This window comes from Paroedura picta, chromosome 7 (genome assembly GCF_049243985.1).
Source record: "Paroedura picta isolate Pp20150507F chromosome 7, Ppicta_v3.0, whole genome shotgun sequence".
NCBI classification, from domain to species: domain Eukaryota; kingdom Metazoa; phylum Chordata; class Lepidosauria; order Squamata; family Gekkonidae; genus Paroedura; species Paroedura picta.
The window spans coordinates 33818041-33842542 of record NC_135375.1 but is presented as its reverse complement, the minus strand read 5'-3'; the positions used below and the strand labels follow the sequence as shown (position 1 = coordinate 33842542).

Below are 24502 nucleotides of genomic sequence, written 5' to 3'. Positions count from 1 at the left end.
ATGCCTTGGCATTAATCAGATATAGGATAAACAGAGATTGAATACATACCTTGATCTAATAAAGACTTTATGTTCTTTGTTATGAGTGACTTTGCTGGGTATTCAAAATGTGTATACATTCAATAGATAACTTCTTTAGCTGACTAAATAAATAAATAATGGCTCAAATTAAATTCCAGTTCATTGACATGTCCCCCCTGCCCTGGAATTTTAAATCCCAGTTGGGAGTCCATGCTGCCACCCAACTCACAGTGGTCATCAGCCTTTCCAGGCATATGTTTAACCCCCAAGAGGATCACTCATCTGCAAGCATGTGACAGGAAGCCATCAGATTCACATGACAGGAAAAGGAGGAAGACATTGCCTTATAGTATGCTACAACATTTCTCAACTTTATCTTTGAGAAATCCCTGAAATATTCTTCAGGCGCAACTGTTCAGAATATGGTTGGGAAGCATAACTATATACACACCCACCTGGTCCCCTCCCCTTCCTACCTCCTCCAGGTCCATCATTGGCGACTGGGGGGGAGGCAGGTTGACATGTCCATATATGGTTGTATCACCTGTTAAATGTTTAACAATTTATATATAAATATAAAATAATTAATTCCCATCCATTCAGGAAACCCTTCCAGGGCTATCAAGAAACTCCAGGATTGCACGAAACCCTGTTTGAGAAAGCCTGATATAATGTAAAGAAAGGAAGTGGCAATCCCTGTTCCTAGTTCATTTGAAAAATTCAAATTAAACACAGTTTTCCTTTCAAGTTACTACTTACAGAGCTTCCAGGTTACTATTTATAGAATACCAGCTTACTTTTTTTCTGGTCATACTCTTCCTGAGGACTGCTCTCTGAAAACAACATTGGAAGTAGGACATCAGTTTGCAGAAAAATCCCAAAATCAGGATTTTAACACGCCAGAGGAGGAGGAGATTTAGTTCTTATGTGCCACTTTACCTTAGAAAGGCTGATTAAAAGAGAGGAGAAAGTCAATCCATACTGACAATGTGATTCTCACATCTTAATTTGCTGATATTGCTGATTATAAAAAGTGGGTGATTTTAGAAATGTATAAGATGAGCAGGAGGAGCTAATTTTTCAGCCCAAGACCTCTAAATCAATGTTTTTAAAATAAGTGGATCTTAAGTGGATTTCACCTGCTTGCTTCATGTACTGAGAATGCTAGTATGTGTGATGATATGGATTTAAATTAAAATAATTTAATCTAGACCCAAGATTTTTCTATACATTGTATGCATTAAATATAGTCTTAGACTTGTGATTCCCACACCACCTGATTTTGATGGTAGTACAGTATACCTTTACTAAAACTTCCATTCATTCTTAAACAGATAACTTTCTCCAGCATGTTTTGTTCTTTCTAGGTGGATTTAAAATGGGTCATTTCTTTGGAGAGGAGAGGGAACCTAAATATAAATAGCATAGATTGTTTATTATAGATATGTAGCCTAATCAAGAGAAGTTGTGTGATATTTACTTTATTTTTAAATTTTTATTTGCAAAAATTGGATTGTTTTGCTATATTTTGGAAAGCTGGGGAAATTTTCTTGCAATTTTAATACTAGAGTATCTTAAACAGCATGTGCTTACCTTTATGAGATGTTTTTAGCCCTTCCTGTTCTGCCTATGTGCTATGCGATACTAGCATTGCTGATTTATTAGCATTTATTATGCTAGGCATGATGCTTTTCCATATCCAGTTAATATTTTCTATTGTTCTAGTTTCTATAGATCTAGCTTCTTAACACAAGTGCAACATTGTCAGTGAAGAGGCGTGTGTCAATCCTCTGAGTAATTCACAGTGCAGTCCTAAACAAAATTATAGTTTTCTTCATCCACTACCTTCAGGTAAGGGTGCAATTGTGCATAAAGGTAAAGGTATCCCCTGTGCAAGCACCAAGTCATGTCTGACCCTTGGGGTGATACCCTCTAGCATTTTCTTGGCAGACTCAATACAGGGTGGTTTGCCATTCCCTTCCCCAGTCATTACAGTTTTACCCCCCAGCAAGCTGGGTACTCATTTTACTGACCTTAGAAGATTGTAAGGCTGAGTCAACCTTGAGTCGGCTGCTGGGATCAAACTCCTAGCCTCATGGTTAGAGCTTCAGACAGCATGTCGGCTGCCCAAGGCCTTCTCCCCTTCCCTGCTGCTGGCTCCAGGCACTGAGGCGCGTCTGAGCGCAAAGAGGCTAGAGTCCAGGGAGGGAGGGCAAGGAGCTGCAGGGGCGGGGCCAATCAGGATGCAGCCAGCTTTGCTGATTGGCCTGATTCCAACTTGGATAGTCAGACACGTTCCACCCCCCCCCCCAGGCTGCTTCACAAATATATAGAGGAACCATGGATAAGGATATTGAAGGGTTATTATATGTGTATAGCCCTAATACCCTACATTAGACTGATCTCATCAGAATTTGGAAGCTAAGCAGGATTGGAAGGGGTGGGAGAGCACAAAGAAAGATTGAGGCTGCTTTACAGAAGAATGCAATGAAAAACCACTCCTGCTTAATCTTGTCTTGAAATTGGTTGTGACCTGACGGAACACTTTACCTTATTATTTATGAAAAAGAGATGAAGCATGCTGATTAATGCCTTTTGTATCACTTAGGCTCTTCATTCTGGGTAGTGTTTACAAGTATTTATTAAGAGAAGGATGATAGAGAATGAGAACTAGAAGATTAGCAGAAGGTTAGAGGCGGTAGTGTTATAAGAAAATCTAGGGTTTTATAAGGAAGAGTAGAGTGATAAAAGAACATAGAAATTAGAACGCACTGCTGAACTAAATTAAACTAGGATTAGAACTATAAAGTGGCAGGCTACAATCAGAGGGAAAGGTAGATATGGCAGTAGGAGGAGATTGCACAAGAGAAGGTGTGCGAGATATAAATCTGTTCACCCCCCTTCTAATCTCCAGCCAATCTCTCGACATGCAGAGAGGGAGGTAAAGGATTATATCCTGAATATTGGCAGGTCAATTAACAACCAAGTCCCTACTCTGCAGGCATATCTTGCGGAGGTGGACCTGGCATGCGTGACTGAGAGAAGGTGAGAGAAGGTGAAACTACCACCTTGAAAGAGCTTGCCTCACCTGGGTTCTCAGTCATGGACTTCAGGACAAGAGGGAAGGGTGTCAGTCCTGATCTGGGGGTTTTATTCCTTCAGGGCACTCCCCGCACCAACGATCCCTGGCTTTAAATGTAGATTCAAGTGGGTAGCCATGTTGGTCTGAAGCAGCACAACAAAACAAAACCAGAGTCCAGAGGCACCTTTAAGACCAAGAAAGATTTATTCAGGATGTGCGCTTTCGAGGAAGAGTGCATGTACTCGAAAGCGCACGCCTTGAATAAATGTTTGTTGGTCTTAAAGGTGCCACTGGACTCTGATTTTGTTTTGTTGAGGTCTTCAATGTATTGGCCTTGGTTGGGATGTGACCGAGAGCTTGGCCATATGGTTGGGGTACATCTGCCCAACACAATGCCAGATGCCCTGTCAGGCCTGCTGGATGTGGTGGCCACCTGAGAGTTACAGTACCCTAGACTAGTGGTCTGCAACCTTTTTTAGGCTGCGGACCGGTGGGTGGGAGAGGGCGATCCGGCGGCTATGCACGTGCGGCAGTTTCACACATACGCGGCGGCTGTGCTTCCCTCTCCCCCCCTCCCGTAAAAAGAAGCTTGCCGGGCCGCAAGCTAATTGGCCGCTTTGGCTGCTGTCTGCCAGAAATGGTCTGGACCTGGTGTCATCCATGGTGGCACTGGTGTTTTTGCTATTTGTTGTTGGTCCCGCCCATCAAGCAGGCCACACCCTGGATCGGAACCTTGTGGTGGGGTTGAAAGTGGACAATAGTGGTGAACACTTTTCATGGTCAGACCACTTCGCCATGAACCCCCAGCTCAGTATCCTACCTCCACTGTGTTGGAGCAGAGGGTGTATTCTAGCAGAGGATTATGGATACAGAACTATTTTTGAATGCTCTGCAGCATCTGATGCCCTCTAGCAGTTCATTGGAGGATCTGGTCAACAACTGTCACAGCTGAATGTTCACTGATTTTGATGAGATCACTTTACGACATCCTCTCTGACCCCACCTCAAACAGGGTCTTTGGTACATGGAGGAGCTGTACTAGAGGAAACAGGAGTTGAGACAGCTTGAGCAATTTTGGAAGAAAATGTGATGAAGCTTCAAGAATATCTTATAGGATGCTCATGAAAGCCTTCTATGGATAGCCGCCTCGAGCCTTCGGGGGGAGGCGGGGTATAAATATAAATATAATAATAATAATAATAATAATAATACGAGATGGTGGTGATAATGTTGAAATGTGAGTTTTATGCAGTTTCCATTGTATCTGTGAGCTCATGCCCAGCACAATTATTTAGTGAATAGAAAACCAGCTGAAGAGTTTCAAGATCACTGGGACTTCTATATAGACTATATCAGCAAGTTGGATATACTATAAGTATAACCATGTGAAACTATTTTATTAGTGTACTTCCCTTTCCTTTTTTAATCTTTCTATGTTAACTAAACAAAAACGCTTTGAAGAAAAAGAGCACCAAAATAATAGTAAATTGGACATTAGCTGTGAGGCATTTGCGAGCTATTTCACTGATAAAATGTTGATGCTCCGTCAGGATCTCCTCCCAACTATTGCTATGGAAAGACAACTGGAGGCCCCTGGCCACCTTTGGAGGCTGTATTTGATGACTTTAGGAGGGTTATGCTAACTGAAGTGGATAGGCTTCAGTTAGGCCAACCACATGCCTATTAGATCCCTGCCCCTTATGGCTTCTTAAAACGAACAGTGAGAGGATGGGAGGCCCGCCCTAGGAGATTATTAATCTCTCCCTCTCAACAGGGAGAATTGGGCTGATGGAGGCAGTGGTTTGCCTGCTACATTTCTGCATCCACTGGAGGGAGGGGCATCATTCCAGCATGGAATTGGGATCAATGTGGGTGGGCAAGTAGTTGTGAATGTTCTGCATTCTGCAATGTTCTAGATGTTCTGCAATGTTCTAGACCAGTGGTCCCCAACCTTTTTATCACCGGGGACCACTCAACGCCGGGGACCACTCAACACCTTTTACTGAGGCCTGGTGCGGGGGGGGGGGGGTAGTTTACTCCTCTCCTCTCAACCACTGCCCTAACGCTCTCTGATCGCTATGGTAATGTTTAAACATCCCTTCAAAATAAGATACAGACACACCACAACAATGAAGTGTGTTGTAAAGGGCTGGGGGGGGATGAAGTAAAGGGCCGAGGGGGGGGGGAGAAGGCGTCCTTCGGGGCCCACCTCCAATTAGTCTAAGAACCACATGTGGTCCGCAGCCCACAGGTTGGGGATCGCTATTCTAGATGACCCTGGAGGTTCCTTCCAACTCTATGATTCTATGGACCTACTTTTGGGATACCTAGATGAAGCTTCAGTCTTGGATTCACTCCTGTCTGGTTTCCGACCTGGCCACGGGGTGGAAACTGTGTTGGTCGCAGTAAAATAGTTCACAGGAACAGTGGAATTGGCTGCCTAGGAAGATGAGCTCCTCCTCACTGGCCATCTTCAAGCAGTGGCCGGATGACCACTTGTCAAGAATGTTTTAGGATGATCCTGTATTGAACAGGGATTGGACCAAATGGGCTTTATGACCCCTTCTACTTCTGTGATTCTATGATTTACATCTTGTCCAAATAAAATTCTTTCTAGATTCTGCAGACATTGCCACTCTGTGTGCCTGTAATTCCCTGGCTAGATTCCTGATATATGCTCTATTTGGCCACCTTTAAGGATTAAAAAGAGCCTATTGTGGCGCAGAGTGGTAAGCGGCAGAAATGCTGTCTGAAGCTGTCTGTCCCATGAGGTTCGGAGTTCGATCCCTGCAGCCGGCTCAAGGTTGACTCAACCTTCCATCCTTCCGAGGTTGGTAAAATGAGTACCCAGCTTGCTGGGGGGTAAATGGTAATGACTGAGGAAGGCACTGGAAGGCCACCCCGTATGGAGTCTGCCATGAAAACGCTGGAGGGCGTCACCCAAGGGTCAGACATGACTCGGTTCTTGCACAGGGAAAACCTTTACCTTTACCTTTAAGGATTAAAAATATAGCTGCCTAGCTTTCAGCTGGGGCTGGACATTGAACATACATTCACTCCATTTAGAATGAGAACTGGCTCCCAATGTGTTTCCAGGTTTATCTAGAAAACTGTTCTTGGCCACACAGAACTGAAAAGGGCCTCAGCTCTTATGAGCCCACATCTGCCCAACAGACCTTGGGGACTCTGTTATCATACAATGATGACAGACTGTGCCTTCTCAATGGTGGCCCCTATGGCATGGGCTGCTGTCCCCTAACCAGAACCTGCACAACACTCCTGTTTTGCAGGACTTCATGGGAAATAATTGATTAAGGTGATGATTATGGTGGGGTGGAGGGGACTTTTATTAATGAGCAGCCTGTGGAGCCAGTTTGGGCTGAGCGTGAGTATGAGAGCAAAAAAGTGTCCCTGATGGTTAGCACTTGAATGGGAGAACACCCAGGCAGTTAGGGATTGCTATATGGGGGAAGGAAAAAGCCAAGCTACCTCTGCCTCCCTTCCGGCTAGAATGCCTTGTGGCACCTTCGTCTTTGTTAATGTGGAATGCTGGAATTCATTCAGCCATACTCAGCCCCAGCTTAGTTACTTTTCCTCAGCTGAACAATGTCTGTGATGATGGAACCCTGGTCTCCGTAGCACAAACTGGGTTATTTTTATTGTTACAAGCCTGCGATTGTCCACCAAGAATGCCATACATAAGTAAAATGTATAGTGAGTAAAATCTATAGAGAATATGTACAGATCCGTTAGGCATATAACCTTCCCACCCCCCTGCCCCCGGAAAATTATTCCACATTTTCACAATGGAAAATGCCACAGGGTCTGCTGGACCATCCTGGGACCAACTTCACTTGTTGAATTTGCGTCTTTCACGCAACAAATTGTGAAATGCCCCCCAAAGCACTCCTCTCCTCGCCCGAGGGCGACTCTCGTATGCCTAGAGCCGCTGCTAAGGAGCACACCCTTTCCAGCCAACCCCCAACCCCCACCTCGGGGCGGCCCTCGGAAACGCTGAGCCCCGTCACGATCCGCCCTCGACGTGTCCGCCCGCATTTGCCCACGCAACCCCCCCGCCGGGGACACGGGCCGGCGGCCGCGCTTTCCGTGTCTCCCCCGCTCCTTTTCCCGCCCTCAGGCTTGCCCGAGCGCCGCCGCCGCCGCCGCCAATTATCGACCGCGCGCGGCCCGCCTCCCCGCCTGCCGAGCGCTTGGGCACTGCAGCAGAGGGGAGGGAAGGAGGGAGCGCCGCGGAGCCCCCGCCAGCCGCTTTCCCGCCTCTCCTCGGGCTCCGCCACGCCTGGCGGCTTCTCCTCCGGGAGGGCAAGGAGGGGGGGGGGAAGGCAGCCACCGCCGAGCTCCCGGCAGGCTCGGTCCGCGGCGGGGCTGCGAGAGGAAGGCTGCAGGCGGCGAGGCTTCTCTTCGGGGCCGCCTGGGACAACTTTGGGCTGCCGGTCCGAGGAGGAGGAGGAGGTTTGCCTTCCAACTTTTCTCTCAGCGGGCTGGGCTGGGCTGGGCTGGGCTGGGCTGGGCGGGAGCCGCCGCTGCCGCCACCTCGGGGCGGGGGGGACGGGGACGAAGTTGGGTCGAGCTGAGGGGGACCTGGTCTGCGGGAGGGCTGCGTGCCGCGGGGCTGGCTCCCAGGTAAGTGTGCCGCGGACTGCGGGTGGTCGAGCAGCCCCGTGGAGGTCGGTGCCCGCGGGCCAGCTGGACGCCGGTCCTTCCTTGGCACCGCAGAACTTTGTGCGGGGGACGAGGAGCCGGGCAGGAGGCGGCCATGGGGAGCGGCGGACGGAGGATGCCCAAAGGTGCATGACGGCTGGGCAGAGCTTTGCAGCACGATGCGTCGGGGAAAGCCAGCAGGCGTTTCAAAGCGAGCCTCTCCAACCCGGGCTTCGCGTCCGCCTATCGGCGGTCTCCCTCCCGCGTGTTGGCTTGGCCTTGATCGGGAAGACAGCGAGCGAGGGTGCCGTAGAGCTGCATCCGTCTCTCTTTCCTCGGGACCCGGAGTAGGTTTGTTCACAGGGACCCGCGCCTCCCGGTGGGGTGGGGTGGGGATGGGGGGAAGCGCATCATTAAGGCCTGGGGGAAACAAAGGAAACCAGCTGTGAGCAATACCCTCGAGTGGCACAGCGGACGGTATTACAGCACCTTAAATAAGTGATAGATGCAAAATTGGCACGATCCATAACTGCCAGCAATTGCAAAACTTTTGGATCCCTTTCTTGCATTCTCTCCATTATTTTTTTTTTTTGGCTATGGGAAGTTAAGGGGGTCTGTGAAGGGTCTCCCAAAGCTGACACAGCATTCCTGTGGATTGCATGGGTGGTTTGTGTGTGTGTGCACGCACCAGGTTTAAGCAAGTGGATCCCTAAGTCAGCCTGAGCATCTCTTTGGATTCACTGCTGGGAAATCCCCTTTCCTGCGTGCACTGAGGAGCCAGAAGCTAATTGCTGGATGCTGACCATGAGAGGTGGGCTTAGCACTTTGACACGTGAGCTGAAAGCAAGAGGCTGGAACCTCTCTCTTGTCTTTCTGAACTGTGTTGGTCTTTATTGATCTTTCTGGCAAAAGAGGGCTGTGATGCTGGAAGGATTAGATCAGAATGTCAAATACAAGAGATCCCCTGGAATCCCCTGTTCTGTGGAGTGATGGAGCTGTGGGATATACTCTGTCTCCTCCACTCCCCCCCCCCCCACACTTTAGAGTCAAGTGACCGTCCTAGCAGGGGCAGAATGCAGGAAGGAGCTTCCATATACCTTCTGGTGCCCAGGCTCTCAATTGGGCTGCATTGCACTGCAGTGCAGGGAACTGACAACAGCTAGATACGTGTGATCTTGTGGTCTTTTGGAGAGAGGTGACACATACACACTGTGCTAGTTCAGAAATGCTGAGATCCTGGGATGTTGTAGATGGAGTTGGGGCACCCAGCAGCATATTATAAACAAGGAAACCATCAAAGAAAAACTAGGTATAATTCAAACATTAAAGAGAATAGTTTTTTTTCTTCTAGAAGAGTTGCAATTATTGATAAAGGTACATTTTTAACTCAGGTGCCCATTTTGTAAGGAACTGCTTACTATTTGCACAGGTGTAGCAATATTTTTAATTTTAACATCCTTCTCTTTGTTAGAAAGTGAATTTTTTACATATATGTATGTTTGTGTTTAGCGAGCACTATGGGATGTTAATGATTGCTTCAGTAAGAAAACACATCTGTTCTAGCAAAAACAAACTCTAGCAAAAACAAAATATCTTCCTACTGTTGTCTTCTTTTCAAAGCTTCATTATGTTCAAAATTAAATTTAAAAAAATCCTCCTGTACCTCCTCCCTCCCACCAAATATACGTTTAGACTGACGAAATTTAATTTGCAATAGAATTCAGTGTGCCCTGAACACGCTGAATTATAACTAAAAAATTAATTATTTTTCTATATGCTTGTAAAAATACCTACAATAATATAAGTAGGGTAAATAAAATGGACTTTGTTGGTAGCTGTCATTAATATAGAGTGTGTATGAAAAGAAGCGAAAGACGTAATCATTTTACACTCCTTTATTAATCTAATAAAGCAAATCATGATAATTAATAAGCAGGTGGATGGCATGAACATTCACTACCATTTGCATTTGTGGAATAAAAATATGTATTGGAAAACACAGTGTTTAGCTTTTAATAAGCTTTGCATTATCTACATATATATATATATATATATATCCCCCCAAAAATTGAATTTTAAAAGTGAGTTTACCAGATGAATGAGTAAGGATTTCCTTTTTATTTTGAACAACTATATCAGAATAGGGAGTTAAAGGACAAAAACATCTATAAAGCTTGGTGCATTTTCAGACAATATGGTGATTGCAGATGTAATAAATGGTCCGTGTGGCAGAGGTGATCAGAATGTGAGAGGATAAGAGAAGACAAAATGAACAAAAAATCCATATAATTCATGATGCAGAACAGGAAATTTTCCCCAAATGCCTATAGAAAAAAAAAAAGGTAAAATTGGTATATAATTTAGTAGAACCATGATGGAGCTTGATAAACAATATAATAGGTGGAGAATCCCATATACTAAAACAGTTTTAAATACCTCAAAGTGAAGAATTAAAGTTATAGTACATTTTATTTGTTAAAGTAACAGCTTTATCCTACACAGATTTCACTGGAAGATGGATTTCAGGGGAATTCTGTTCTATGTGAATGGTGCAAATTAATTCTAGTTTCACGGCTTTGTCTTAACAATGTTTACTTCTTCACCTAACAGTCAAATTATTACAAATAAAAAATATATATGTTAGTTTTTTCCCAGGAGTTCGCTATGAAATCCTGTTTAATAATAAAAAATGTTAAATTAAAAGAGGTTGTGAACATGTGAAAGGGTGTTAGGAGTAGCTGCTGCTGTGTAGGACATAACATTTTGCTCCTGAAACAGACCAGCAAACATGTTTTGAAATGTGGTTGTTGTGTTTACAGCTTGGTTTTCTTTAGTATTTATGTTAGGATCATTATGTTATGATCAAAGTGCACAATATTGGACGTAGTGAGCTTATGTACTGGAAACACTGAGGACAATATATGCTAGACTTGCAAGGTTTCCTTCTAAGGCAAGCAGTGTATTATATGTGTATGTTAAGCTTGTAAGATTTCTAAGACAAGCAAGGTATGTGTGTGTGTATGTGTGTATAGTACCTGATTTAGTATTACAGTTGAAAGCTGGAACAGTGTTTCAAATATGTTCTCGCAAGATAAAAGTTTGCAGTGTTGACTGATCGGTCTTTATATGCGAGTACACATTTTGCGCAAAGATTCAGCAATACAAATTATAAATAATAAATATGTTTTTGACTTCCTGTTTTCATTTACTGTAAATTGTTAAAGTACTTTAATTTTAAAGATTATTTGAAAGGACTAATTTATACTGCACTGTTATTGAAATATATTGCCACTTTGTTTATACCAGTATAACAAACAACAATAAATAAAATTTTAAAATGGCAGGAGATTTGGTGAAAATACAAGCATTTGAAAGATTAAAGCTCTCTGCACAGAATTAATCTTTGTTAAGATTGTATGTATTCTATTCTTTGTAAGTTTTATCAGCTTTCTGGTCTGTGACTGTATGAATAAACTTGACAACTACTCTGTTTTATGTTAAGACTGTGTAATCTATTCTAAGTGTTGGAAGGAAGAATATTTACCTGAAATCCTACTGATTCATGATGTCCTTAAGTTTTTAACATAGAAAGAGAGATTAAAAAATATAAGTTTTATTGAGATGAGTTGGGATTTATTTCAAATATATTTCTATACTTTTATAAACTTTTATTACTGAAGAAGATGGGTAACAAAGCAGACTAGACAATGTGAACTATGAAATGTAAACAAGTTAAAATAAAGGTAATACAACATAGTGTTTCATTTTATGGATCTGTAGTATTTTACTGGCTTTATTGATTTTATTGTAGGTTGTTTTAGATAGAGAAGTAGTAAATCTGCTAAGTTAAAATGGCTTTACTAAGAAGAAAGGAGAGTAGACCAAACAGACCTCTCACAGTATCATGGAATAACAGAGTGGGAAAGGACCTCCTGGGTCATCTGGTCCAGGGGTAGTCAATCTGTGGTCCTCCAGATGTCCATGGACTACAATTACCATGAGCCCCTGCCAGTATTTGCTGACAGGGTCTCATGGTAATTGTAGTCCATGAACATCTGGAGGACCACAGGTTGACTACCCCTGATCTAGTCCAACCCCTTGCACTAAGCAGGACACTCACAACCCTACCGCTCATCCACTGTCACCTGCCACCCCTTGGAACTCTAGGGAAGGAGTTCAAAAGCCTAGTCACCACCACTGAGAAACTCTTGCAGTTGTTCACCACCTACTTAACTTATGATGGCATGAGTATTTAGATATTGTTAGCATTTAAGTTGCCACCAGAATTTTGTTTTGTTTTACTCATCAAAAGAACCTGTTTACATGGAGAAGGCAGTCGTGTAGTTATATCTCGTAAAGTTCATTGTAGACAATGGATTGCTTTGTTAGACTAACTAGTGCTGGTTATATGCAGACTGACTTTTTCCTAGCAAAGTAGTAAAATGTATAAACTACCTGAATATATTGCATATACAATGCTGTGGTGCAGTTCTATTAAGAATCCTATTCAGGACTATTCAGAGACTTAGTTTTAGGATTGCATTGCTAGTGTAATAAATGAAAGCACCTTGAAAAAGGAGTTGAGAGAGGATTGTTAGGCTTAGTTGAATTTATAAAAAAAGAGTGTATTTTATTACCCATTCTCTTTTTACCCACTTTTCAAAAGACGAGTAATGTATACAGTGCAAGCAAACAAGCAAAATAACAATTGTGATTTTTTTGGTAAGTGTTCTTTTAAGAAACAAACAAAACTTAAGTTAGCTGTTGATTTGAGAGTATTTTCTGTCAGATTCATGAAGCCATGCAAAGAATTTAGAAGCTTTAGGGATATTACATGCATCATTCAACATGTTTGTTAGAGCCATGGTTTGAGAAATGAACGAACATATTTAATTTAATACATCCATAAAAATGTATTTACTACTGCTTAGTTGGAGTACCCAGGTGTTTAGAAAAATGTGCGTAACATAATTCTGGGAGGAAAACTGTCAAAATGAATACAGCTAAAATTCTTAGTGCCACTAACCAATCCACCTGGAAATATACAAAATTAACTTAGTGTACGGGATCCAGCACAAAGAAGATGGTTCAGTTTTCTTTACTTAATGTAATATATGGTATAGAGTGGAATTCAAGCAAGTGCAATGGAGTATTCAACAATGAATCATAGTTCATATGTATAAAAGTCTAATGCATTTTGGACACACTTAGTTTGACCACAGTTGTCTGAGACAACAAACACAGCAGAGTGGAACACTACAAAGTGGAAGGATAATGGCAAATATTATGCCTCCTGGACTCTTCCCGCCTATTTCCAGACCCATTTGGAGCTAAGACCAAGACAGAAGTCTTCCTAGAACCAAGACAAAGAAGATACAGCATCTTCTTTCCTTATAGTTTGGCCAATCCATGTAATGATTGGAAAAGGCACCATTTTCATACAGCCCACACCCCACTTGGCTAAACCAATGATGGGGTAGAGAGAGCCACTTGACTGCATTAATTGCTTCATTCACATCTACTTTATTTTATTTGTTAATCAAAACATTTATATCCTGCCTTTTCTTGTGCTTCAAGGTAGCTTACAATGATAGTTAAATGATTTTTAGTTTAAAAGCCAAAATGAAGCAATGAACCCCAAATCTCTCCCCCTCCCCCTTACAGGATACCTGCCAATTTAGACTCCCTCAAAAGCACTGGCAAACATGTAGGTGCTGCAGCGCCTCCTGAAGATCTCCAAGAAGGGTTCCATCACCTACTTAGGGAGCTCATTCCACAGAGCTTGAGCCACAAAGGAAAAGTCTCAGACTCTAGTCAATCCTATTATAGTTACCTCTACATACTTTTCCTTGCTGAGGTAATTTCCCCCCCCCCCCTTTTCAAACATGAACTGTTTCCTCACAGAGGCTGATTCCATACTGCGGCTGCTGTGCTAGGCCACCGCTTTGCTTTCTGTCTCCCTGTGGGGGACACATTTCAGTGGGACACCTGGTGACCTGCAAAACTGTGTGTTCCCCCAGGAAACACAGCAGCGGTAGATAGGTTCTGCTTCTTGGGTGGGCACGGGGTTATTTTTATTTTGCAGGATTCCATGCAATCCTACACTCCTGCAAAAAACAAAAAAAAAGCCACGGTCTACCCTGTGGCGCAGCAAAGTGCTGCGGAGCCAACTGGAGCATTTTTGACCCATCTGGATCACTGTAGGAAGGGGTGGAGCTGGGCCTAGAAGTCACGGCTTTTCTCTGTCCACACAGGCCTGCCACCCTAAGTGGTGGGATGGTCAACGAATGGCTGCCTAATGACTATTTGACACATGGGCAAGGATGCAAACTATGAGGGTCAGGGCTCAAGTCCCTTGAATTTCACCTCTGGGCTATCATGTCCTCTGGGATTTCCCAGCAAGGGCGGTGTCCCCTCCCACCCCAGCTGCCAGGTAGCACCATGAAGCTGCCCAGGCTGTCAGCTCAGTCCAGGACTGATTATACATGGGGAGGAAAGTCTGGGCTGGTGCTTGCATGGCAATGGGGGTTCTGCATGACATCAGTGCTGGTCTGGCTCCCTTCTGGCCCTGGCCTGCTTTAGGGCCTATGGCAAGGAAACACTGATTTTTCAGCATTCCCTTTTTTTTGCCACACCTGCCATTGGCTGGGCCAGGCATGTGCACACAGGAAGAGCTGGGCCCTCCCAGTGCTACATTGGCAGGAGAGGATCAAAAATGCCCCACTCAGCTCTCCGGCACTTTGCAGTGCTGCAGGGTCGAATGGGACTTTTTTGTTATTTTGCAGGAAGGTGGAATTGTGTTCTGAAGCAACCCCACCTTCCTGCAACACCCCCCCCCCGTGTGGCAGAAAGGCTGTTTCCATTAGGACACAGGAATCCGAGATGGACAGTATCCGAGATGGACAGGGAGTGGCAGAGCATGTTGTTCTGCTGCAATGCACCGCAGGCAGTCCAGTGGGGCTGCTGGTGTGTATAATTGGTACAAGTTTTCTCAAGCAGGGTTTTTTGAAACCTTGAGATTTCTTGATGGCTTTGGAAGGGTTGCCCAAATGTGTTATTTATTTATATATTTATAGGCTGCCTGTATTGAGCCAGTCATCTCAGAGTGGGTGATTTATTGGGTGATACAATCATATATGGTCATGATGACCTGCTCCCCCAAATAACCAATGATGAGTCTGGAGGGGGTGGAAAGGGAAGGGGTCATGGTTGGGCATGTATACAACTATGCTTCCCAACCATATTCCGCATGATTGTGCCACTTATGGGGTTTTTCAAAGCCTGAAGAATGTTTCAGGGGTTTCTCAACAGTAAAAAAGTTGAGAAAGGCTGGTTTAGTCAGTCCTGTTTGTCTTTGCAGCAACTTAACAAGGCAGCACAGGGCTGGTTTGGATTTGTTTTGCATATATAAGAAGGGGAGGGGACCTTCAGTGGATATTAACTTAGGTGATGAAACACTAGACAGAGAGTATGGAAGGGGTCAGGAAGGAGAAGATGAATCCATCTAGCAATCAGAACCCAATGGTTGAACTGAAGAATGTATTTCCTGTAGGCTGGACCACAAATTCTGATGCAGTAGAAAAGCTGGATTTGAGTCCTGCAGCGTCTTAGAAACCCAACAAGAGTTTTTTGGGAGTAAGCTTTTGGTATACCCCCATAATCTCAAAGCCAGCTTTTCTACTGCAGGCCAACACAGGAACCCTATAAACTATCTGATGTAAGTAATGGATAAAAAATATATGGTTTGTTTTCACAGATGGGATACTAATAACTCTATTATTACTGTGTCTGGTGGTCCCATCTCAATTTTATCCTTAACTATGGGTGTGGGGAGTGTTGCAAAGGATGCTGCCAGGTCCCATGTGGTATACCACAGGGTGTAGTCCTCTCCCACATCTTATTTAACATATTTTGCCCAGGTGGTCCAGAGGGTTGGGTGCCACCAGCATGCTGATGGCACTCAGCTCCATCTCTTGATGAATGGTCATACTGACTTCCCCTGAAACATTCGCCAGGTGCTTGGAGGCAGTGACAGCAAAGTCACCTAAAACTCAACCCATCCAAGATGGAAGTCCTGCAGTTGGGTAGGAACGAGCTGGGCAAGCAAGTGTGCAGTTGAGAGCTGCACTATCTGTTAGGAACTTGGGCATATCTTCTCTTGTGGAATTCAAAGCATTGTATGTAATGTCTCTCATATTGTAAGGAAGAGATCCAGACTGCTTTAACTTCAGCTTGATTGCTGAGTCATGTACCTTCAAACTAAGCCCATTTTTAGGTGTGATTACGATTAGGACCATATTCACACTTGAGAGTGATAACAAGTTCATTACTGTCAGTGGATCTTACTTCCAAGTAAGAATCGTGTTATTGTCTAAAGCTAGTGTCTAAATTGTAGAGAATTCTGTCTTTTCACTGAAAGTGGTAAATTCAGTTTGCTTAATTCAGAAACTAAGACAATAAAACATGTAGTTGTATATTACACACTGGATTCTAGGAAATATGGTCACAGGAAGCCAAGAGTGCTGCTGGACTTACAATATAAAGTTTATTAGTAAATCTAGTATAGTTAATACTATAATCTGAAGATTCAAAAGGACTATTTTACTGTGTTTAACACTAAATGTTAGAGATTAAAATCAGAATATATATTGTGGCCTTTGCTATTATAATGTGCTCTATAGAATGTGAAAGCCGAATGCCAATAATGTTTTAAAGAACATTAATATGATTATTTTGGACCCTATGTCTTGTCTTTAATGGAAATGCAAGAAGTGCCCATGTTTCTTGATGCCTTTAATTTTTACATTTACTTTTATATAAATGACTACTCTAGGAAGGCAAAATCAGGTCCTCAACTAAAATGCAAATATTACTTTATAACATTTTGGTGAGTGGAGCTTTTGTTTAATGGGGTAGTATTTGTGGCAAATAGATGGGAAAGAAATGGAGATAGTGACAGATTTTATTTTCCTGGGCTCCAAGATCACTGCAGATGGGGACTGCAGCAAAGAAATTAAAAGACGCTTGCTCCTGGGGAGGAAAGCTATGGCAAATCTAGACACCATCCTAAAAAGGAGAGACATCACCCTGCCAACAAAAGTGTGTTTAGTCAAGGCTATGGTGTTCCCAGTTGCAATGTATGGCTGCGAAAGTTGGACCATAAGGAAAGCCGAGCGTCAAAGAATTGAGGCTTTTGAACTCTGGTGCTAGAGAAGACTCTTGCGAGTCCCTTGGACTGCAAGGCGAACAAACCGGTCAGTTCTAGAGGAGATCAGCCCTGATTGCTCCTTAGAAGGCCAGATCCTGAAGATGAAACTCAAATACTTTGGCCACCTCATGAGAAAGAAGGACTCCCTGGAGAAGAGCCTAATGCTGGGAGCGATCGGGGGCAAAAGAAGAAGGGGACGACAGAGAATGAGGTGGTTGGATGGAGTACCTGAAGCAGTAAGTGCAAACTTAAATGGACTCCGGGGAATGGTAGAGGACAGGAAAGCCTGGAGGATCATTGTCCATGGGGTCGCGTTGGGTCGGACACGACTTCGCACCTAACAACAACATCAACAACGTTTGTGGTATAGTTACAGGATATAAAATAAAAAACATTAATGATATATTCAAAACCTAGAGGCAATTATACTTTAACATTTAGAAATTCAGTTTTGTGAGGTTTTCCCCAACTTTTTAAAATCTAGGGTCACTAGATTGCCATGATCTTAGGAAATAAGATCTTTATTCTTTAACAACCAATCTCATTATTTAACTATGATTCTCAGACATGCACAAGAAAGTCCATATATGTATTTAAAGGTTTGAGGAATTATGTATTTACGGCAACTTTTCTTCCTTAGCAAACCTGCACAGTAGGTGAATCCCGTTTTTTTTCACAGCTGAACCTCCAGAGATTTATGTACACATTTTCTTCCACATAGGAAATATTGTGTATTTATCCAGCCCCATGTGTAAATGTGTAAAAGAGCCTCTTGTGGCGCAGAGTGGTAAGGCAGCCACCTGAAAGCTTTGCTCATGAGGTTGGGAGTTCGATCCCAGCAGTCGGCTCAAGGTTGACTCAGCCTTCCATCCTTCCGAGGTCGGTAAAATGAGTACCCAGCTTGCTGCTGGGGGGTAAACGGTCATGACTGGGGAAGGCACTGGCAAACCACCCCGTATTGAGTCTGCCATGAAAACGCTAGAGGGTGTCACCCCAAGGGTCAGACATGACTCGGTGCTTGCACAGGGGATACCTTTACCTTTACCTTTATGTGTAAATATCTCTTGAAAATCCATGTTTTTAAAAATTGGGAGCATAATTTGTGGCATTGTGCTATGTATACATACAACGTGTTCCTCAGATCTGAGAATGGGACTGGATTCTATCAAAGGATGTGCAATTAAGAGAGATTCATGTACAATGATACTATCTGGCTTCAGATGTTGATCTTGGTTTTAGTCCTGAATGTTTGAACATGCTGACCTTGTGAGAGTATAACCTGCAACCTAGTACAGAATTTGCTTTTGGCAATTGTAAGATGACAGATGGGAAGCCTTCTTTGAAGCTTTCCCTTCCATTTGTCAAGCCGGTCATGTCTTTGTAAAAGATAGCTGCTTTTCGTTGTTGCTTTGGGATTGAAATGCATTTTCTCAGTGACTCATCCACTAGTGCAACTGATACTTGAAGTTTGTTTGAAAAAAAGATCTGAACTCTGGGCCCATAAAACAAATTCATCTAGAAATTATTAATTAACAGGCAAAAGAATAATGCTGAGGATATTAGCAGCAATACATAAAAAAATGTTTTAAGAGCTTAGTGAATTGTAGAAGCTTGTGCACTGTATGAGCTTGTATAATTAAGGTGTTGATAAGGGCACAATGCACCTTATCTATGGCATACAGGGGACATTATTGACAAGGAAGTGCTCTTCTGATTTATAGATAATAATGATTTCTGCTGTTGAACAAAAAAGCCTTCTGTGCCACAGATGTGAATTATGACTGAATAGCCTAATGCATCCAAGAGACTTCTAAAGAACAGGATTGATTTTACTCAAGGGTAGTATCTGTAACTAACCTTGGTATATCTCTAGTATTCAAAAGGAAGATATGAAAACCTGTAATCTAGAAGAAAGATTGCAAACTTTTCTATTCTTGTGAGCCAAGTGATTCTCCAAGTAATGTCATATAAGTCAGAAGAATGCCTTTCTGCACAATTTTGTCCTCATAAATTTAATTAAAGCATCTATCCAGTGTGCTTATATAAATGAAAAGGAAAATTAAAAACAAAGAGAGATGGAACTTCATGTATCTGGAATAGCTATGATTTACTGGGTTTTCTAAAGGCTAAGAAGGCTGTGATCTAGTGCAGTGGTCCGCAACCTTTTACAGGTTGCAGACAGGCGGCAGCAGGGAGGGCGATTGCCAATCTAGTGTATATCCTCAAAGAGCCAATTCCATAACAGTGGGACATCCACAGAGGCCGATTCCACACGGGTGGAAAAAGCCAAGAGGGTGGTTATATGGAAGTGGAGCAAATTCCCGCTTCCACATGATGCAGCTGCTGGGCAGGCCCCCTCCCGGGTCTGCTGCAGATCAGGCCTTCAGTTGGCCTGGGCTAAGGGAACGTGAGTAATTCTGTAGAGGCCAGTAGGGCCTGTCCTGCAGCAGGTCCTCCTCCCTGCCCGATGGTGGCCAAGAGGGGTCAAGAAATGCCCCAATTGGCTTTGCAGCAATTCACCGTGCTGCAGGACAGATCAGGACAATGTTTTTTTTTTTTTTTTTTTACTTTGCAGCAAGTTGGGAGCACTATGCAATCCCAACTTGCTGCAAAATGCAATCCCAACTTCTATGCAATCCCAACTTCCCCCTGCACCCCCTCCGGTGTGGCGGAACCATTCTGATGCCACTGTGCGGAGCATAAAGCTGTGAAGCATAAAGCATAAAGCCCCACACTGGCAGTGCCCCGGAACAGCTGCCACCATGTGGAATGGGCCAGAGATAATGAAATTTCTGTCCATCAGTGAAAATTGTTAAAAGAGGTTGCTGGGTTGATCTAACCATCCACACGCACCTCCTTGTACCAGGAGTGGTGGTTCCTTATATATGTGACCCCCAGTTTATAAAAATCTCTAAAAGTAATAAGAAGTATTTGCAGTTGAATTTGGAATTGCCAGTATAGTTGCTTTACTATTGCTGCTATTTTACCACATACTTGGCAGGCTGAAGCTTTTGTATTGTTTTCAAGAGCTAACCCATGCAGAGTATATTATATCCTACAAGTTGCAGTAGCATAGATACACAGAACCCCGAAGGGAGAACAATTTCTTGACCAAATGCAGCTAGGGGAGATTTTTAAAATGGTGTTAAAACATTTTTCAAAGAGAAACTGGGGATCTAAGCAATATCTCGTGGCTACTTACACATTCAGACAAAGATTTCAAGCTACCTGAAAAAGGAGTGTCAGCTCCCTCTACTTACTAGCTTCACTTCCATCTTCTTTGGATTCATTTTCAGCTTGTTCTCCCCCTTCCAATTGACTGCTGTATCCGGGCATTGGTTTAGGACTCAGCATCTAGGAACATGGTCAACAAGCTTAGAACTTAGTGTCTTCCTCATATTGATGACACCCAATTCTATTGCTCCATATGATCTCATTTAATGGCCTGGTGTAATAAACTTACAGCCATTCACTAATACATGCTTCAGAGTTACTGATTGTATGGTCTCAGGCACAGCTTTACATGCAAATGTATTATCTTCAAAACCTCAAAGACAGATTGGAACACTGAAGTAAGGCAAGTCTAACAACTTTAAAAAATATTGCTTACTGAATTTGCTAACAAGTTAAACTTTAGCATACCTTGATTACAATTTGATAGAGCTACAAAAAAGCTGATAAAATTACCTGAAACTCCATCTCAGCCAGGGGCATTGTCCATCCCATTTGCAGATGCCTTGCCACTTCACAGTGCAGAGTGTTTGTGCTTTCTTTTTTAAATGTGTAACTAGCTACAAAAATATATATGGATCAGAGGTCCAGTTAAATTTGACTTTAGATCTCGTAATAATAGTTTGCCATTCACACTTCTGAGATGTTGGGTACTCTGTTTAATAAAATTAATGAAATCTAGGAGGACAGGAAATGTAATTAAATCAGTCCTTCACTTATCTGTTGGTTTCAGGCTTTGATTATCAAGTGGGAGACACTGACAGCTGTTGGCAGATTTGTAAGGCCTTTTGAATTTTATAGTAAAGAGCTAAATACAGGTAATTAATTACTGGGTGCTTATAGAATAGTTGTCTAGTCTTTTCCAACATTTTTCTTTTAATGGCATTTGTTTTCTTGTATGCACATTTTTTTCTTTCTTTCTCCCTCTGTCTACTTTCAGGATTGTTTTTAAAAAACACACTCCCTTCTTATGTCTCTCCTTTTACAAGAGGTTGCATTTATTTTTGCTTGGTAGTTAAGATGTTTTCACTATTCATAGGGTTGCTAGCTTCAGTTTGGAAAATACTTGGAGATTTGTGGTGCAGCCTGATGTGAGGGTGGGGGTTTGGGGAGGGGAAAGACTTCAGTGCGGTATAGTATCATAGACGCCACCTTGCAAGGCAACCATTTTCTCCAGGTGAACTGATTTATTTTGTCTGCGTTAAGAGGAACCTTGCTGACAAGTGGTCCTCATAATCCATCATCTCACACAGTGACCACCAGTTACTCTGAGGTTCAAAAACAGGGCAAACATGCTGAGGTATTGCAGAGATACTGCTGTCTAACACTAGTGTCCCAAGGCTCTGAACATGGAGATTCTCTTTACTCAATTTAGCTAGTAGCTACCGATGGACCTATGCTCCATGAATGTATCTACCTTACTTTCTCATAACCTTCTGATTTACAGTTTTAAAAAATCTAGATCATTAGGAAAATGGAAGGGTATACAAAAGGAAGGGTGAAGACTTGGAAGAAGAGAGTTTCCATGGGGGAGAAAGTGGAAAAGGAAAAGAAAAAGCAAGATTTCTCCCAGCACACACAGTCTGTCCTAGAGTTGTGTGTGCGCACATTCTACTCTTGGTGGAAAAGTGGGATAGGTATACTTCCATGAGGGTGGGATTGTGTGCCAATGCAATCCCAATTTCACGGAAAGAAAAAAAACACACCATGTTTGGCTCTGCAGCACCATGAATCCAAATGGAGCATTTTTGTCCATGCTGAGACACGGTAGACAGGGGAGGCCCTGTATGCTTGGGTCTGGCCCGGCATGGCCACTGATAGTACCTGTGGCAAAAAAGGGAACTCAAAAAAATTAGCATTCCCTTGCTGTGGGCCATTGGAGACCCTAAAAGGGGCCAAGACTGGGAGGAGGCCGGGCTCATAGTGTTGTCACGCATAAGCGGGGATTAGCACCACTGCCATGCAAGCACTGGCCTGGCCTTTCCTCTTCACGCATGATCGGTCAGACTCAAGATAACAAAAAGGCAAACAGAAAATGAAGGTATATAAGTAGGATCCAATATGTGAAGATTAAAAAGTAACAAACTAGATTTTATAAGGAAAAGGAAGCTAGTCGAGTGGTCTATAATGTGAGCAAAATATTTGGATCTCCCAAGTAGGCAGCAATATGTTGAAGTTGAGAGACAAAATGGGAAGAGAATTCACAAGAATGTTAGGAAGACAAGCTCTACAGTAGATGACAACACACACACACATTAGCAATATTTAAGGGAACATTTGTAGGAGTTTGAAAGAAATTTAAAAAAACTCATCTGTTCCTTAAAGAGTAGGAAGAAAGTAGAAGTATTGCCAAGATGAAGGAAAGCTGTACAGAGTCAAAAGAAAGCCTAGATGAACAATTCTATTTAAATAAAGTTAAAGGTAGTATGAAAACACTGAATCATAAACTGCAAAAAGTCAAAGATTTTAGATAGAAAGAGCAGGGGTCAGAAGACGAGGAGGAGCTGAAAGTCATCAACATAAAACTGATAATGCTTAAATTTATAAGAGAACAAAGGAGGAGGCAAAAAAAAAAAAGTCCAGTTCCTTGAGGAGCACTCATTGTAAGTCAGAAACAAGATGAAGTACCATTCATGAGTAAATGACTGGGAAGAAATCTTAATGAGAAAATAAGAAGCCTGTGTATTCCAATACCCAAAGTGGGATGATAAGAATAAAACCAAGAAAGCATGTGTATTCCAATGCCAAGGAAGAATAGGTTGGTGATATTATGAAAAAGACCAAAGTGAGAAGAACAAACCCCCTCTGATCATTTGAGTTAGCAGAGATTAAAAATAAAAATACAGTGGGATGTTTAGCATGTAGGAAAGTTTTTTTTTAATTACAAGAATATTTTGACTGTTTTATTTGACTGTTTAGAAAATACTGTTTTATTTTTCAATTATCACTATGCATTAGTCAGCCTGTAAAATGGAGAACATTGTAAAGGAACCATGCATGGCTGTTTAAGGTGTTAAATATACTGTTTGTAGTTAATGGGAAATGCACAGCATGCTGCTTTAATTTATTATTTACCATACTTCACTTGGCGCCTGTATATTATTAATGGTTAAAGCTGTCTACTTTTGTAGGCCAGTGTAATCAATTACATTGACCCAATTACATGTCTCCTAGGCTTTTAAAAGGTGGTGTTTGTCATATGGTTGTGGGAATCAGTCTTGAAATGTTCTTGGCATTCAGCAGAAAGAGTTTTTTACTGGCTAAGTGATACATGGAGGAATTAACTAGACAGGGTGCTTATAACTGTGTACTTGAGTCCTCTGCATTGCTTCCCTGGTGGTAGGCAATATAGTCAGAATGTGTAGAGGACTGTGTCCAGGAGTATGCTGACTGATAGTCACAGGTTTATAGAAATTGTGAGTGAATTGCACACATTTGTAGTCATTCCAATAGGCTCTATAGGAGGGAATTATGCAGCAAAAATGTGATAACTGGCTGTAGAGAGAAAAAGGGCTTTGATGAAAGAGTAGAATGGTTACTACAGAACAGGGTCAGTAGAAATGAAGTCCACAGCTGTCTGAGTATTAACAAAAGTTGTGTGGGAAATGATGTAGTAAACAAAATATCAGCTCTACAATATATGTTTGTCACTATCTGGTGTTGTAAACAAGGTTTTTGGTTTATTTATAGTCTACCTTGTTGAGACTCAAGCTTGACTATAAAATAAGAAAAATTGCAATAAACAAAGACCATGTAAGACATATCATAAACAATGTGATAACTGGACTACAAAAATTAGAAAACAATCCAGTGCAAACAAGATCATAAGTTCCATAGTGCAATAAATTACAATCAGATTCCCTTTATGAAAGTGCCTTTCTGAACATATCCATTTACTGTGTCTACAGTATTCCCTTGCTACCATATAAATCTATCCTCACCACTAGGAAATTTGAGTCCAGTAGCACCTTTAAGGCCAGCAAAGATGTATTCAAGGCATGAGCTTTCAAGTGCATGCACTCTTCCTCACCATTATGGTCATCTTCATGTTCTCTGCTTCAAGTGCCCCTGTAATTTCAAGCCAGATGGTTGGCATTCCATGAAAGGACCATCTCAATTATGGAGCCAAAAATGTGGAATTCCCTCCACAGGGGGATTAGTCTGTCTCCTTTTCACTGTCTTCTACCTGTGGGAGAAGACTATTTTGTTTTATTTGGCATTCCTTCCTCATTCATGTTTTAAATGTTTTAATTTAATTTGCTTTAATTTTTGATTGTTCACTGTCTTGGTGCTCTACA

General features: G+C 42.5%; 1 protein-coding gene across 4 annotated transcripts in view; it reads left to right on the top strand.

Moving 5' to 3' along the window:
• SV2C (synaptic vesicle glycoprotein 2C) overlaps nucleotides 1-24502 on the top strand; it is a 101699-nt gene that overhangs the window by 8079 nt on the left and 69118 nt on the right. Inside the window, exon 1 of one of the 4 annotated variants that reach the window (XM_077347361.1) lies at nucleotides 7301-7576. The exons of 1 other annotated variant lie outside the window; for it this stretch is intronic. The gene's annotated coding sequence lies outside the window, so the exon portion shown is untranslated. Of the gene's footprint in view, nucleotides 1-7300; nucleotides 7577-7719; nucleotides 7748-7838; nucleotides 8113-24502 lie in introns of those variants that run through there. 2 more of the 4 variants (XM_077347363.1, XM_077347362.1) reach the window with 2 other exon arrangements.